The 15,148-nt window shown below is 40.4% G+C and overlaps 1 long non-coding RNA gene across 1 annotated transcript in view; it reads right to left on the reverse strand.

Moving 5' to 3' along the window:
- LOC116420182 overlaps nt 1-15,148 on the reverse strand; it is a 19,665-nt gene continuing 4,517 nt past the window's right edge. The window contains exon 2 of the long non-coding RNA XR_004230459.1: nt 1-470. This is a non-coding gene — a long non-coding RNA (uncharacterized LOC116420182). The remainder of the gene's footprint in view (nt 471-15,148) is intronic.

Genomic DNA, 15,148 nt, shown 5'->3' on the forward strand with positions numbered 1-15,148 from the left:
TTATTATTATTATTATTAATCAAAATGACTTTGCTGAGGTCCTGCTATTTGAGTGTTGTCTCAATCTCTTCTAGAAAATGTGAGTCCCTGATTCTCATCTGGGAATGAGTCTTTGATCCTTTGAATCATGCAGGGATTGACATTTGAGGGACCATACCGATAGCCTACTCCCTGGCTAGGTGATGTCTTAAGAATCCTCCTTCCTCCCTTGAGCAGGATCGAGGTAACCATGTTTCAGTCCTTTTCTTTGCCACAGAGGACGAGTTCAAGGTCCTCTCTCCCTCTCAAGGGATAGGGATCAGTGTTAGCCATGTAGAACCTACACGCAGGGGCTCAGCTGGGGATTGAGATAGGTAGTTCAGGAAAAGGGCAGAGTGTTGCCCAGAGCTGAGTTTAATAGTTTCCTCCTACTCCATCATCTTGGCTGGTCTCCTGCTGGTACATTTTCTTATAGATAAAAGCTTCCTTCTCTATATTGGAGAGAAGAGAAAAAAATTAAAAGGGCAATACTTAGCAGGGCAGAGTTCTTAAGCATTAGATAAAGACAGAAGCCCAAAATTGAAAATGAGTTTTAGAAGTTTCTCTCTATTTTTGGATTTTCTAGACAGAAAAAATTTTAAATTGACTTCTATGCTTGAGACTCTTTTTTTCATTAAATTGATTTCAACAGAGACAAAAATAAAACCATGAAACCAATGCTTTTGCTTTCTGTCAATCACTGATTTGTTCACACGATATGATTGTTTTGGGATGAAAGTGAGGTGGGTTGTGGTCCCTTTAAGAAGCTGTATTTCCTATTGATCTGTGATTCCTTTCAGATTCCCAGCCCCTCCTGGATGAGGCATATCCTCCCCAGACAAGTTGTCTTTCCAGGGTGTCAGAGCCTTTGATTCAATTACAAATCTTGGTCAAAAAGCATCCCTTTGAATTCCAGTAGGAGATCCGGGATTGTCCCAGCCCTCATTCTGACTTGCTTGGGCCACCCAGCCCCCACTGGTTGTGATCTGCTCCGATTGTCCCAGCCCTCACAAAGACACCCAATACAATGGCTTCCATCAACTAAAGTCTTTTGCAAATAGACCTTAGTAGCCCTCTTTATTGACAGGACCTTCTGGCCACTGAGAACTGCATTCTCAGTGCAAAACTCCATTTTCCATAGATCTGCCACTCTAGAAGTCAGTCTCTGCTTAAACTGATTTCTACCTAACAATAAACTTTCATTTTGCAACTAATATTTGGGAATAAGTGAATTCTTTCACTCCTAGAACCTGAGCCCGATTTAAAGGGGAATCTTAATGACTCTCTTAGAGCCACTAACCTCTAGACCATCAGGAATCTAGACCACTCAAACAGCATCAAAAGCATCCTTCTTTTGGAAACTTTTAGATAATGTATGGATCAATTTGTTCTCCAAATTTGCGGGGGTTTGCTGCCTATTCAGGGTTGGTGATGTCTCTCTTTCTGACACAGACACTTCTATCCTGGACACATCAATTCCCACTCTAGAGGTTCCTCCAGCCTTCCACTTTGACAATTAGTAAGAGCTACTGGTAATGAAGAGTCTATCCTCAAAACCATTTGTTGACTGGCAGCAACTTGATTGGACTTCATTCAATAGGAAGTCTGGCTTTGGACCTGAAAGGGCCTTAGCCTCAATTAGAATTGTTCCAAAGCTTATTGCTGCCTCTACGGGGGCCTGATAGCTCGATGTCAGCAATATTCTAGCTTTCCTGTCTAAACCATGGATCAGCAAACTACAGCCCTTGGGCCAACTCTAGACTACAGCCTGTTTTTGTATGGTACATGAGTTCAGAGTTTTGACATCTTGAAATACAAAGAAATGCCTTTCTTTACAGTGTAAAAAACATCCTTCTCGGTCCATACAAAATTGATGAGAGTAAAACTCTGACCTAAGACAGCCCTGTAAAGTTATGTAAAATCACCAACAAAAAGTTATACAAACTCAAATCGTCTTACATCCTCTGGAGACAGGAAGATGAGTCTTCATAAAATGTCTCCTTTCATATACAAACTCTGATAGTCTTGCATACAGAATGTCAATTCTTAGATTCCTGGATAAAACAGGTGGTCAGAAAAGGTCTCTTTGCAAATCACTGCTCTCTTGAGAATGATATTGCCCGCCAAGGAAGTCTTTCTCTTGGTGTCTCTTTAACAATAAAAGCCTTTTAAATCATAGCCTTTGAGTTTAGCAAATTTCCTTTGCTGTGAACTCTCACCCTGAAGAACAAGGAAATTCTCACCTATTCTTGCCACACCTCTCCTTCAGTACCCTGCCCTCATCAAAACCAGGACTAGGTCATTTTTTTTTCCCTTCAGACCTTTATATATCCAAACCCCAAACAATCCACATAGCCTAACCAAGCCACTGTCGTGCATGATAGGGAACTACAACCATGAACGTGAACAGAAACATGAACCCAAATATCTTACTGTGGCTAGGAAAGCTGACCTTCCTTTCAAAGGGTCAGATTCCATAAGCTTGGTTGAGAGGCCAGCAAAGCTAGGCAAGCATGTTCGGAAAACACTTCCTCCAACAGTAAAAGTGTCCCTTTCTTCTACTTGTTTGGCCATGAAAGACTTTCAGAGTACAGCGGCCCAGAGTAAGGCTACCTTCAATCATGTCTTTTCAGGAATCTCTGTCCAAAAGTAACATTTCCATATGTAATTTTTTTTCATTCCGCATCTTGGGCACAAATCTTCCTGGGGCAATTGTTGTTATATTCCACAACTTGAATCACTTCTGATTAGAGAGGGTGGGAATATGAGGGGACAAAGATCCATTCTGCCTTTGAAGATCTCTGACCCAAGTGATTTTCACTACCAATAAGGCAAAGTTCCATAATGAGATCAAACATAGTGGAAAAATTTCCAGGAACTAGGTTTTTAATTCATCACTTTTCCCAAAACGACTTTTCCCAAATGTCGTTGCATTGTTCTATACCCCTTAACTCCTCTCAATAAGATGTCTCCTTTTTAATCTTCTCAAAGCTGCACATTCAAAAGATAAGCCTCTCTTCCTTACCATGACCAGCTTCCGGGTGCAATCTTTCCTAGGCATACAAAGTCTATTTAGAAACTGCTAAGCTTTCAAGAAGAGGAATGAATAGCAAAAGACTTTAGTACAGGGCACTGTTTTGAATGCATGTGCTAGAAATCTCAAGCCCCCTCTACCATCAGCATCACTCAGACCTGGTGAGGAAAGCCCAGGGCTGAGGCCGAGAGCTTTAGGAACATCATGCTCCTAATACCTACTTCCTATTGAGCTCCCGCATCCAGCCTTAAGAAGAGCAACTCTTTGTCAGTCAGACAGTGAATCTAAGTGCCTACTGTGTACCAGGTACTGGGAATACAAAAAAAGGCACAAGGATAAAACCTCTCACCTTAAGGAGCTTACATTCTAATGGGAGAAATGGCATACAAACAAGTATGTGCCAATTAACTACATTCAGAATAAATAGGAAGCAACCAAAAGAGAATTTCCAGTAGAAAGTTTCCTATAGGAGGAAGGAAGTCAGGAGGCAGAGATGAGAAGGGGCAGCATTCCAGGCCCGAAGAACAATCCGTGAGAATGGCCAGACTTGGGAGATCCAGGGATTTTTTGAGCAATAATGAGGACGTCAGTGTCACTGGGTGGAAGAGCACAGGGCTCTTGATGATGGAAAACATAAGAAGAGTGGGAAGGCAGGAGAGTTGGGTTATGAATGCCAAACAGAGCAGTTTTGTATTTGATCCTGGAGGTGGATAAGAAGCCCCTGGAGTTGACTGAGTAGAAAGATGGCATGGTAGGAACTATACTTTAGGAAGATCACTTTAAGAGACTGCAATGAAAACAGGCTGGTATAGCAATGATCTAGGTGTGAAGTGATGGGGATTTGTACCAGGGTGGGGGCAGGGTCAGAGGAGAAAAGGGGAGTGTATTCAAGATATGCTGCACAGGTGACACTGACAAGCCTTGGATATTGGAGGTGAGAAAGAGTGAGGAGGCCAGGATGGTTCCTAGGTTGAGCCTGGCGGAGAGGGAAAGTAGATATGGGAAAGAAGCTGGGGGAAATAATGACATGTTTTATTTTTACATTCAAAGGTTCTGATAAAGGCCTCATTTCTAAAATATATAGAGAATTGATTCAAATTTATAAGAACTCAAGCCATTCTCCAATTGATAAATGGTCAAAGGATATGAACAGACAATTCTCAGAAGAAGAAATTGAAACCATTTCTACTCATATGAAAAAGTGCTCTAAATTACTATTGATCAGAAAAATGCAAATTAAGACAACTCTGAGATACCACTACACACCTGTCAGACTGGCTAAGATGACAGGAAAAGACAATGATGGATGTTGGAGGGGATGTGGGAAAACTGGGACACTGACGCATTGTTGGTGGAACTGTGAATACATGCAACCATTCTGGAGAGCAATGTGGAATTATGCTCAAAAAGTTATCAGACTGTGCATACCCTTGATCCAGCAGTGCTACTACTGGGCTTATACTCCAAAGAGATACTAAAGGAGGGAAAGGGACCCACATGTGCAAAAATGTGTGTGGCAGCCCTTTTGTAGTGGCCAGAAACTGGAAACCGAGTGGATGCCCATCAGCTGGGGAATGGCTGAATAAGTTATGGGATATGAATGTTAGGGAATATTATTGTTGTGTAAGAAATGACCAACAGGATGAATACAGAGAGGCTTGGAGAGACTTACATGAACGGATGCCGAGTGAAATGAGCAGAACCAGGAAATCATTATAAATGGCAACAAGATTATAGATCAATTATGATGGATGTGACGCTTTACAACAACAGGATGATTTAAAACAGTTCCAATGATCTTGTGATGAAGAGAATCATCTATACCCAGAGAGAGGACTGTGGGAACTAAGGATGGATCACAACATAACATTCTCATTCTTTTTCTTGTTGTTCACTTGCATTGTGTTTTCTTTCTCATTTTTTTCCTTTTTTCTTTGATTCTTCTTGTGTACCACGACAATTGTATAAATATGTGTGCATATATTAGATTAACATATATTTTGACCAAGAGTAACATATATTGGATTACTTCCATCTAGGGGAGGAGATGGAGGAAAGGAGGGAAATTGGAACACAAGCTTTTGCAAGAATCACTGTTGAAAAATTATCCATGCATATCTTTTAAAAATTAAAAAGCTTTAATAAAAAAAAAGAATGGCACGTTTTAGATATGTTGAAATTAAGATGGGACATCCAATTCATGATTTCATGATATCCAAGTTAGAGATGTGAGATTGTCCCACAGAGAAGACAGAGGGGTTTGGGATCTGAGTGGATCTGAGAATCAGCACAGAAGTAATAAGTCCATGCCATCTTATGAGGCTACCAAGTAGTACAGAGAGAGAAGCAAAGAACCCCGAAGGACTCTCCCCATTAGTAGGCCTGACGTGAAGATCCAGCAAAGGAGACTGGGGAGCCACCACATTGGGTAGGAGGAAAACCAGGAGAAAATGGTGGCACAAAAACAAACTATCAAAAAATGCAGAGAAGTCAAAAAGGATGAGGATTTGGAAAGGGCAACAGCTTTGCTGATTAAAAATATTGTTATAACTTTGGAAAGAATGGTTTTCATTGAATGATGAAGTTGGAAGGCAGACCATAAAGAGTTAAAAAGAGGGTGAGATGATTGGTCTTAAGGAATTTAACAAGTACTCAAGGGGAGAGAGACATGTGATGATGGAAGGATCAAGGGTGGGGTTCCTGAGGATGGGGAGACATGGATGTGTTTATAGGCAGCAGGAAAAGAGTCAGCAGACAGGAAGAGATTGCAATGAGATGATGGGGATGATAGAGGGGATAATCTGACAGAACAGAGTGGGATCACTCCTTGGTAAGGAGAAGGGCTTCTTCTTCATGTGAGACAATGGGGAAAGAGAAAACGGCAGAAGAATCTGGGGGATGTGAAATGAGCAGAGAGAAGAGGGAGTTTTCCGTGAAATAGGACCCAGTGTGGGTGGAAGGAAGGGGGGCTAGAAAAACAGGTTGAAAGAGCCAGTGAAATGAGTGGGATAGTGAGTTCATCTGATGTTTGGTCGTTCTTCAGCTGCGTCTGATTCTTCCTGACCCTAATTGGGGTTTTCTTGGCAGATACTGGAGTACTTTGTCTTTTCCTTCTCCAGCTCATTGTACAGATGAGAAAACTGAGGTAGACGGGGTGAAATGACTTGCTCAGGATCACATGGCTAGGAAGTGTCTGAGGCCAGTTTTGAACTCGGGAAGATGAGTCTTGACTGCAGGCCTGGTGCTCTGTGCACTGTGCTTCGCAGTGTGTTAATTAGGGTGTCTTAAAAGGATTGCCTAGCAGCAACGAGGATACTGTTGAGGTTATGTCACATAAATTTGGGGAAGGACCCAATCAGCAGAGTTTTGTGATTTTCTCCAGGTTCCAGGCAACTTGCATGCGAGAGTGAAGGCAACAGAAGATTGGAACAATTTTAAGGTGAGGTTTGGCAGGACAAGATTGGTGATATGGATAAGGGGACAAAGAATTTAGGGAAGAGGACCAGGTAGAGTTGAGAGAACTGGTTCACCAAAGGATTAAGATGGGAAAAAGTATGATTAGTACACAGATGATTGCTTGGGAAGAAACAGAGAGGTTCAGGGTTTAGAGGTCATGGTATGGAAGAGCAAAAAGGTTTGGGGTTGCAAGGCAGAATGACAACAGATTGTAATCAGATAGGGGAATTTTAGAGTTCATGAACATAGAGGTGGGTATACTTGTAAGTGATGGTAAAATCAAAGGTAGGACCATCTTTATGTGTGGCTGGGGTGGAGGTGACAAGGTCATGGGAAGTAGGAAGCTGAGTAGGTGGGAGGTTAGCATGTTTGAAAGAGCATAGCTATGTAAGCTGAAGCGAGGGAAGGAATTGGAGAGAAAGATTATGAACCAGGTCCTGAACTCACTGAGGAAATAGAGGGAATGTCCTGGAGGCCCATCCACAGTAATTACCAGAATTTCAATCAGATGGATCAAGTGAATCTTAATGGTTACTTCACTCAAGGAAGGAAAGGGAAGGGAAGACTCTGAAAATGTTCAAGAGGAGCAAGGAGAATTCCTACTCCTCTACCTCAAGTAATGAACTGAGGGGAGGAGTGAAAGTGCAGCTATTGATGGAAAGAGGGACCAGCACATGTCATCAAGAAGTAAACAGGTCTCAGTGAGTTCCAGAAGATGGATAGGAAAGGAAAAGATTTACGATGAAACCAATTTTCTTGCTTATGGAGCAAACATCCTAAAGAGCCATTTCTCAAACATAGAAGGAACTGAGTAAAATTTGTTTAAAAAAAGAAAGAAAAGCCATGTCCCAGATAAATGATCAAAGATACGATCTGTACCCACAGGGCCATAAATGCACACATAGCCTTTAACCTCACACCACCATCACTAGGCACAAATACCATACACACAAAATTATGGGTGTTTGTGATGGGATATTATTGTTCTTTGGGAAATGATGAGGAAAATGCTGGGTGAGAGGGAACCTGGGAAGTCCTCCATGAACTCAAGCAAAGTGAAATGTACTGTATGCAAAGTAATAACAATGTTCTTCAATAACCAGCTGTAAACGACTGCTATTCTCAGCAAAACAATGATCTGTGACTACTCTGAAGGACTTAGGAAAAATCCTATCCCTACTCAGAGAAGGAACTAATTGTGTCTGAATGTCTAAATACAGATCTCTCTTTCCCTCCCTCCCTCCATCTGTCTGTCTCTCTCTCTCTCTCTCCCCCTCCTTTCCTCTCTCTCTTTTTAAACTTAATTTTTTAAAAGTAGTTTTCCCCCCATTACAGTGGAAGATCTATGTTTTGTTTCACAGAACGACTTTTATGAAATGTTTTGCATAACTTTACATGTGGTTTCTTAATTGGGATTAGGGATAATGAAAAGAACCCGGAACTCCAAAGTTTTAAGAATAAATGTAAAAAAAACATTTAAATATAACTGGGAAAAAATATTAAATTAAAAAGAACATCCCAGAAAGCCCAGCAAAATGGGTGGGTCACTTTAGAGTGGGATTGGAGTAGGGGAGAACAGCTGAGGTTAGATTGAAGTGAATGGTATTAAGGGACTAGATAAAGAATAGTGTTTCAGTGATGATGGCCAGAGATGCAGAATCATTGTGACAGGAAAGATATCGTGCAACAGGGAGTTTATCACTGCAGAATGAATTCACATAGTCTTTGATTGTCTATAGGTACAGTTTTCTTGGGGCCTTAGGAGGTTCTCAAGAAGAGACAAGTACTGAGAGCTGAAGAAATACTTTTCTTCTCCTTAAGGGAGGAATCTGGTGCTCAACAGAATGGCGATTTTCATCTTCCCAAGGGAGGCAGCAGACTGGGCAGGATGGAAGGCTGCCTTTCCCCTATATCAAAGGCAGGAGACTGATGTGTGAAAACATGTTGTTTCTTGGTCTCCAGAGGGAATGCTTGTGGACAAAGGGCCCTCCATCCTGGATGTCATCAACACTGACTACTCACTGCCTGGCCCAGCTCGGGAGTTAATATGAAAGGCCCCAGGGACAAATTTCCTCAGGGATTGGATGGAGTAGGGAAAATTCAGAAGCTTGAATTAGGGTTGTGGCTGTGTAAGCAGAAAGGAGGAGATGCATATGAGAGACATTGTGAAGGAAGAAATCATCGGTGTCAATGGTTTAGGTATGCAGAGTAAGGGAGAAAGTGGAATCAAGACTGTGAACCTTGATGAATTTGTTTTGGGGTATGTCTATGAGATATCCAGTTCGAGATGCGAAGGGTAAGTAAGTGGAGGTGCTAGACTGGAGATGAGAAGACAGGTTACAGAGGGCCAAATAGATCTGAGACAGCTGCCTAAAGACCACAATTGAATCCACGCAAGTTGATAAGATCATACACAGCGAGCTAGATGGCACAATCGGTAGAGTTCCAGATCTTGAATCAGGAAGACCTGACTTCAGATCTGGCATTGGACTCTTACTAGTTGTATGACCTAGCCAAATTACTTAACACTTTACCTCAGTTCCTCATGTGTAAAATGAGCTGGAGAGTGACAAACTCCTCCAATATTTTTGCCACAAAACCCTGTATAAGGTCATAAATAGTTGAACACAACTGGAAAAGCAAGAATTCCTTTGCTGTTGCTAGCATTTGCAGAACTATATTGATGACTAGTGGGAGAAGTGGGCATTCTTGCTTCAGTCTTATATTAGAAAAGAACATAATTCTTTTTGGCTTTAGAAAAGTGCTTGTTATGATATTTTTAAAAGTCCCTCTACTTTGCAGGATTTTTTTTTTAATATAAACGTATTATATTTTGTGAAGTTTTTTTTTTCATCTGTTGAGATAACCATGTGATTTTTTACACTGTGCTAATTATGTTAATTATTTCCTTGATGTCAAACCATTCTCATACCTCTCTTATATTTTATCTGGTCATATTGGATGATCTCTTAGATAAATCACTATACTCTGTACAATGAGATTTTGTTGAAAAAGTTTGAGACAATTTTTATTAATTATATTGGCTTACAATTTCCTTTCTGTGTTTTAAATTTCCCTGGCCAAAGGATAAGTACTTTCTCTCATAAAAGGAGTTTGGTAGGGTGCTTTATTTCTCAACTTTTGAGGATAATTTGTGAAGCATGAGTTCTAACTGTTCTTTAAAGTCTGATAGAATACTGTGAATCCTTCAGGCCTGGGAATTTTGTTTTCCTTTGGTAGTTCCCTTAATGCTAGGTCTGTTTTCTTTTCTGAGGTTAGGTATTTAAAATCTTTATCTCATCTTCTGATAATCTGGGTGTTTTATATTTTGGAAGGTATTCTTCTATTTCTTTTGTATTCTCAGTATGTAGCTGTACATAATGTGTCCTATTAACCTTTTAATTTCTTCAAGTATTGGCTGTGATGTCACCTTGCTCATATGCTATGCCCTTGATTTGATTTTCTGCTCTCTTCTTTCTATTCATATTAGCTTTGTGAAGGTTTATCAATTTCATGAGTTTTTGCCAAGCACCAACTACTAAAAGTTGAATGTATCACTTCCTTGGTTTCCCATTCATTTCCCTAATTTCTCCTCTTTTGTGCTTATTTTCGGTTTGCTTATTTGTTGATTCTTTAATTTTAAAAAGTACATAGTTCATGGGTCTTCTCTTTTTCTATTTTGTTAATGTATTCTTATAAGGATATGATTTTCACCTTAAGGACTATTTTAGAAATTCTGGCATATTGTTTCATCATTAACATTTTTCTTTTACATAGTTATTATTTCTACGATTTGTTCTTTGATCTACTCCTTGTTGAGGATTTCATGTTCAATCTCGATTTAGGTCTCTATCTTTTCTTTGGGAAGTTGGAAACACTTTCTATTCTTTTTGCATAATGGTCTATAAAGGATATCTTGACCCTCCCTGCCTTTTTCCATTTGCTTGCAATATTGCTATGACCTAGCATATGCTTGATTTTCACAAAAGTTCCATATGGTGCAAAGATTTGCCATTAGGATTGTGGCAATCTAAGTGAAAGGGAGGAAATGTATACAAGAGACATTGCGAAGGAAGAAATCATCGGTGTCAATGGTTTAGGTATGCAGAGTAAGGGAGAAAGTGGAATCAAGGTTGTGAACGTTGACGAATTTGTTTTGGGGTATGTCTATGAGATATCCAGTTCGAGATGCGAAGGGGTAAGTAAGTGGAGGTGCTAGACTGGAGATGAGAAGACAGGTTACAGAGGGCCAAATAGATCTGAGACAGCTGCCTAAAGACCACAATTGAATCCACGCAAGTTGATAAGACCACCCAATGAAGGAGTATAGAGGGAGAAGATATTTTTAAGCCTGAGTTTACAGAATGAATGGGTTGGATTAGAGAGTTTCTGATCCAGCTCCAGCTCCATGCTCTACTGACCAGTCTCGGTAAATGCATCCAGAAAAGGTTTGCCCACCAAGAATGAATGTGTTTGACTTTGTTAACTTATTAGAGGCAGCTCGATGGTATAGTGGAGTGACTGCCAGACCTGGGTTTAGGAAGATCTTCCCAAATTCAAATTTAGCCTCAGGCCATTCTGAACTGTGATCAAGCCATTTAACCTTTGTCTGCTTCAGGCTCCTCATGCAGAAAATGAAAATACTACTAATTCCTACATCCTAATGAAATGAGGATTAAACACGTGCTTAACACTGCGTCTGACACCTAGTGTTATAAAAATGTTAGCTGTTGTTTAGACCAGGGATACAGGAGTGTATTATGTTGGGTCAGTTAACACTGCCATCTGGTGGCTATAGAGCATCTCTTCCTCTGACCAAGCAATAACTGCTTTCCAATTCAGTCCAGTCCCTAAGTATTTATCAAAGACTTCCTATGTTCTTGGCGGTTTCCTAAATGCTGGGGAGAGAGGTACAATGAATCAAGTAATTTCTGCTCACAGGATTCAATAAGTCTTTATTCTGACTTTCAAAAACGTATTGGTCTGAAGAAGGAGCAGACGTGGAAAGGTGGCTGAAGGCAGCCCATCCTTACAGGTGAAGGCCCCTGGCCTCCTATTCGGGAAGATTCCGGAGTATTCTCTGCACTGACGCGTTCATCCGTTTAGACTGTGGGGAACTAGTAAGTTGCTGAACTCATTTCCTGAGAAACGCAGTTCTATGACATAAGAGGGATCCTGATGTAGGAAACAATGAAGCTCATGTCTAAAGGTAAACTTACACATAGACCGAATCAGTTTCTCTATGAAGGATTTTTTGAGGGATAGAGTGCCTTCTCCCCTCACCCCCAAATCTCTCTGCTATTGACCCATTCTCTGTGATGCAATTAAAAGAACTCTTGAGTTTGGGCACTGGGGTCACAGAAAGCATCGTCCTCTGGCCAGTCATCTTCTCTTAGCCTTCTTTCCTTTGGTGTCTGAGTTAACTAAGCATTGCCCACTTTTTCAGAATGGGAGGAGAGTGGAGAAGGTATCCCAGGAAGAATCTGTACCCATGGGAATCTTTAACATAGAGCCAGCCTAGGTCAAAGATTAAGAGACTTTCATTTCCATCTCCCCTTTCTAACGTGTATAGGTTGTATATCTTCATGTGGAGAAGGCCATGAAATCTGTTTTCAGAAGTGTTGTAATTTTATGAAATGGAAGTGCCTCAAGAAACACTGGTGCTAATCTGTGGTATCTAACTGTAAGGGAAATACAACTGGTAGGTGCTCAAGCCGATGGCATTACATAAGGGGTAACCCCAACTCACCCACTGTAGAATACCAGAAAAGCTTTCATTGCATGAGACTGAAACAGAACTAAGTTATTGACATCAGTACCTTCAATTCAAAAGGAGTAAACTGTTTGTGGAAGATGTTTTTTATTCAAGGAATGTAGCATATTATTGATCATAGACCTAGCTTCGTACAGATTATACTCTATTCTTCCTCCACGCTTTGAATGATTCTTCCTATAAACAAAAATCTAATAAATTGCAAGTTTCCAGTGACCACTAGCTCAAAATTCTTGAAGAATTGAATAGAATTTAAATGTCACGCTTTCCACTTCCAAGAGTATATTGCTTCAGATAGCAAAAGGGTTCTCCCATTAACTGAGAGCAATAAAAAACCAATAGTGTATGTGCCCTGTTTTTAAGAAGTCTACAGTAGTCTACAAGCAGGGAGCTTTCGTTCGCTTCAAGTGAAATTGAACTAGCCTATCAACTGACAGCAGTACCAGTCAAACTGATTAAACAATATGAATTATTAGATTATATATGCTTTTTACTTCAAGGAAATTATTATTTTATGGGTCACGTAGCTGCGATCCTGGTGATAGACTATGTTTTCCTCATGAGTTTTAAAGATTCCTTTTAGAGATAGAAATCTAACACGAACTGGAGCTCTATTAGATAAGGTTCTTGAAGAATAGAAATGAATTTAAATATCTTGATTCCTAGTTGGACCATTCCATTGTCTTATATTGAAAAAAGACATCCAGTAAAGATGTCACTGTATTTTTTTTTTGATGAGTTTTCAGGAATCACCCCTCTTCTCAGCAGTCTGACACCTAATGAAATTTTTTTAAATTCAAGATGTCCAATCAATTGATAGAAATAGCAACCTTGTGGATATAAACAAGGGGATATCGGACCATGAATTTTAATTCAAGAAATGTACTAGAAGCTAGATCCCAAAGATTATATTATGGTACTTTTTCACTGAAGGTTTTTAAGGATTTCTCCTCTAGACAGTCACTTGCCATGAAGTGGAGATCTCCACTAGCTCTTGAACGAAGGTGTGAGATGAACTGAATTGGATTTAAGTGTTGCTTCTCAGTTGCAATATTCCATTACTTTAGACTGCAATGGAGCTTATCCATAGATAGGCAATGATACAAACCCAGTAGGAATAAAGCAGTGGACTCCCCAAAGCTAAAAAATTTCTAATTTTCCCTAAAGATGGCACCGTGCTATTCTGCCTGTCTTCAATCCCTCCCCTCCCCTGGACTTTTCTGGAAACATCCTTTAAGCAAAACAGCAGAAGAAGAGAGATCATAGATTTTGAAACAGTCCTTTCCTACCAAATGATAGCAATACCAACCCAACTGGAGTTACGCAATTATAGAAACAACAAGAATTATAGGAAACACTCACTAGAATCTATCAAGATGTATGCTCAAATATGATCTGGAAGAAAAAAGGCAGTTTTAAATTCTATTCAAAGAATTTGCCAGATTGCTTTTCACACATAAAGGTTCTTTTTTTTTTTTTTTTTTTTCCAGCTGAGGCAATTGGAGTGAAATAACTTGGCCAGGGTCACACAGCCAGAAAGCGTTAAGTGTCTGAGATCAGATTTGAACTCGGCTTCTCCTGACTTCAGGACTGGTGTCCTATCCACTCTACCAAACTAGCTGCCTCTCACACACAAAGGTTCTTATACATGGTACTGAGGGAAACTCCTAAAGGCAGCAGATTGATATGAACTTGATTATGATAGGAATGTATTGTTTTAGATTCTACTGATGGAGAACAATAAAACCCAACAGGATCATTTATTTTACTCCATGAAAGCAGATTTCTAGTCCTCACTTAAATGGCACAATTCTTAAGATTAGAGCCTTCCTTCTGAGGCACCCTCCCAATTTAGTCCTATATTTGGCTTTTATGTGATTGCTTCCTTGTAGGCTCCCCCAGTTAGTGGTGACCTCCTTGCCAGCAGGGACTTTTTTTGGTTGGGGGTGGGGAGTGGGGTTTTTCTTTATATCTCCACTGCTTAGCAAGTGCCTGCTTCAAATGGCACTAAATTCCCACCCTGCTGCGCTCCTTGTAGCCACGTACACCTTCTCTACCATGCCCTCGGTAAACACATCGAGAAATCTCATCCTCTTGTAAGATCCAATCAGCATGCTATCTCCATACAGAAAGGGAATAGAAAGACTCCGAGTGCAGGCTGAAGTATATTTTCTTTCTTTTTGCTTTATTTTGAACAGAGCTAATGTGGAAATTTATTTTGCATGGCTACCCATATTTGTAATATGTTCTATTTTTTCCTGTCTTTTCAATAGCTGGGGAAGGCAGAGGGAAAGAAAAAGAACTTGGAACTGAAATAAAACTGAATTTTCAAGAAAGATGCAGCTGAAAGACCATCACAGGTGTCCTTCTGGCTCATCTGGTTTGTGGGGAGGAGTAGAATAGGGTCTCAGAATTATTAGCTGAAAAGACCTTCGAATACAGAACAAAGTATGTCAGAACTGAATGGTACCTTGGAACATAGCTTCCAAGAGAGCAGCCCCATCTTTCAAAGTGCTTTCCTCTAGCCCATTGCACTGGATCTCAGGGTTCCTCTTCAGCCTTTTTGCACCGAATTGGTTCCCAATGTCCCCAGCCAAAAGTGTTTTCCCCACTGGGAAGGAGGCAGTTCAGTCAGATGTAGAGGCAGAGCAGTGGGGGCTCAGAAGAGGATCTGACTAGAAAAAGTACTCTTTGTTCCCTTGGATCTCCTGCCCCTTATCAAGAGAAAAATCCCAGCCAAGCCTCTCCTGCTCATTTTCCTAGTCTATCATAAACGTGCACTCAAATTTGACTTGAGAAGACTTCAATATTACCCTCACACTAGTCGTTTCCACGTACAGCTTAAGGTCCATAAGACTCCATGATGG

Source organism: Sarcophilus harrisii, chromosome X (assembly GCF_902635505.1).
Source record: "Sarcophilus harrisii chromosome X, mSarHar1.11, whole genome shotgun sequence".
In the NCBI taxonomy this organism is placed as follows: Eukaryota; Metazoa; Chordata; class Mammalia; order Dasyuromorphia; family Dasyuridae; genus Sarcophilus; species Sarcophilus harrisii.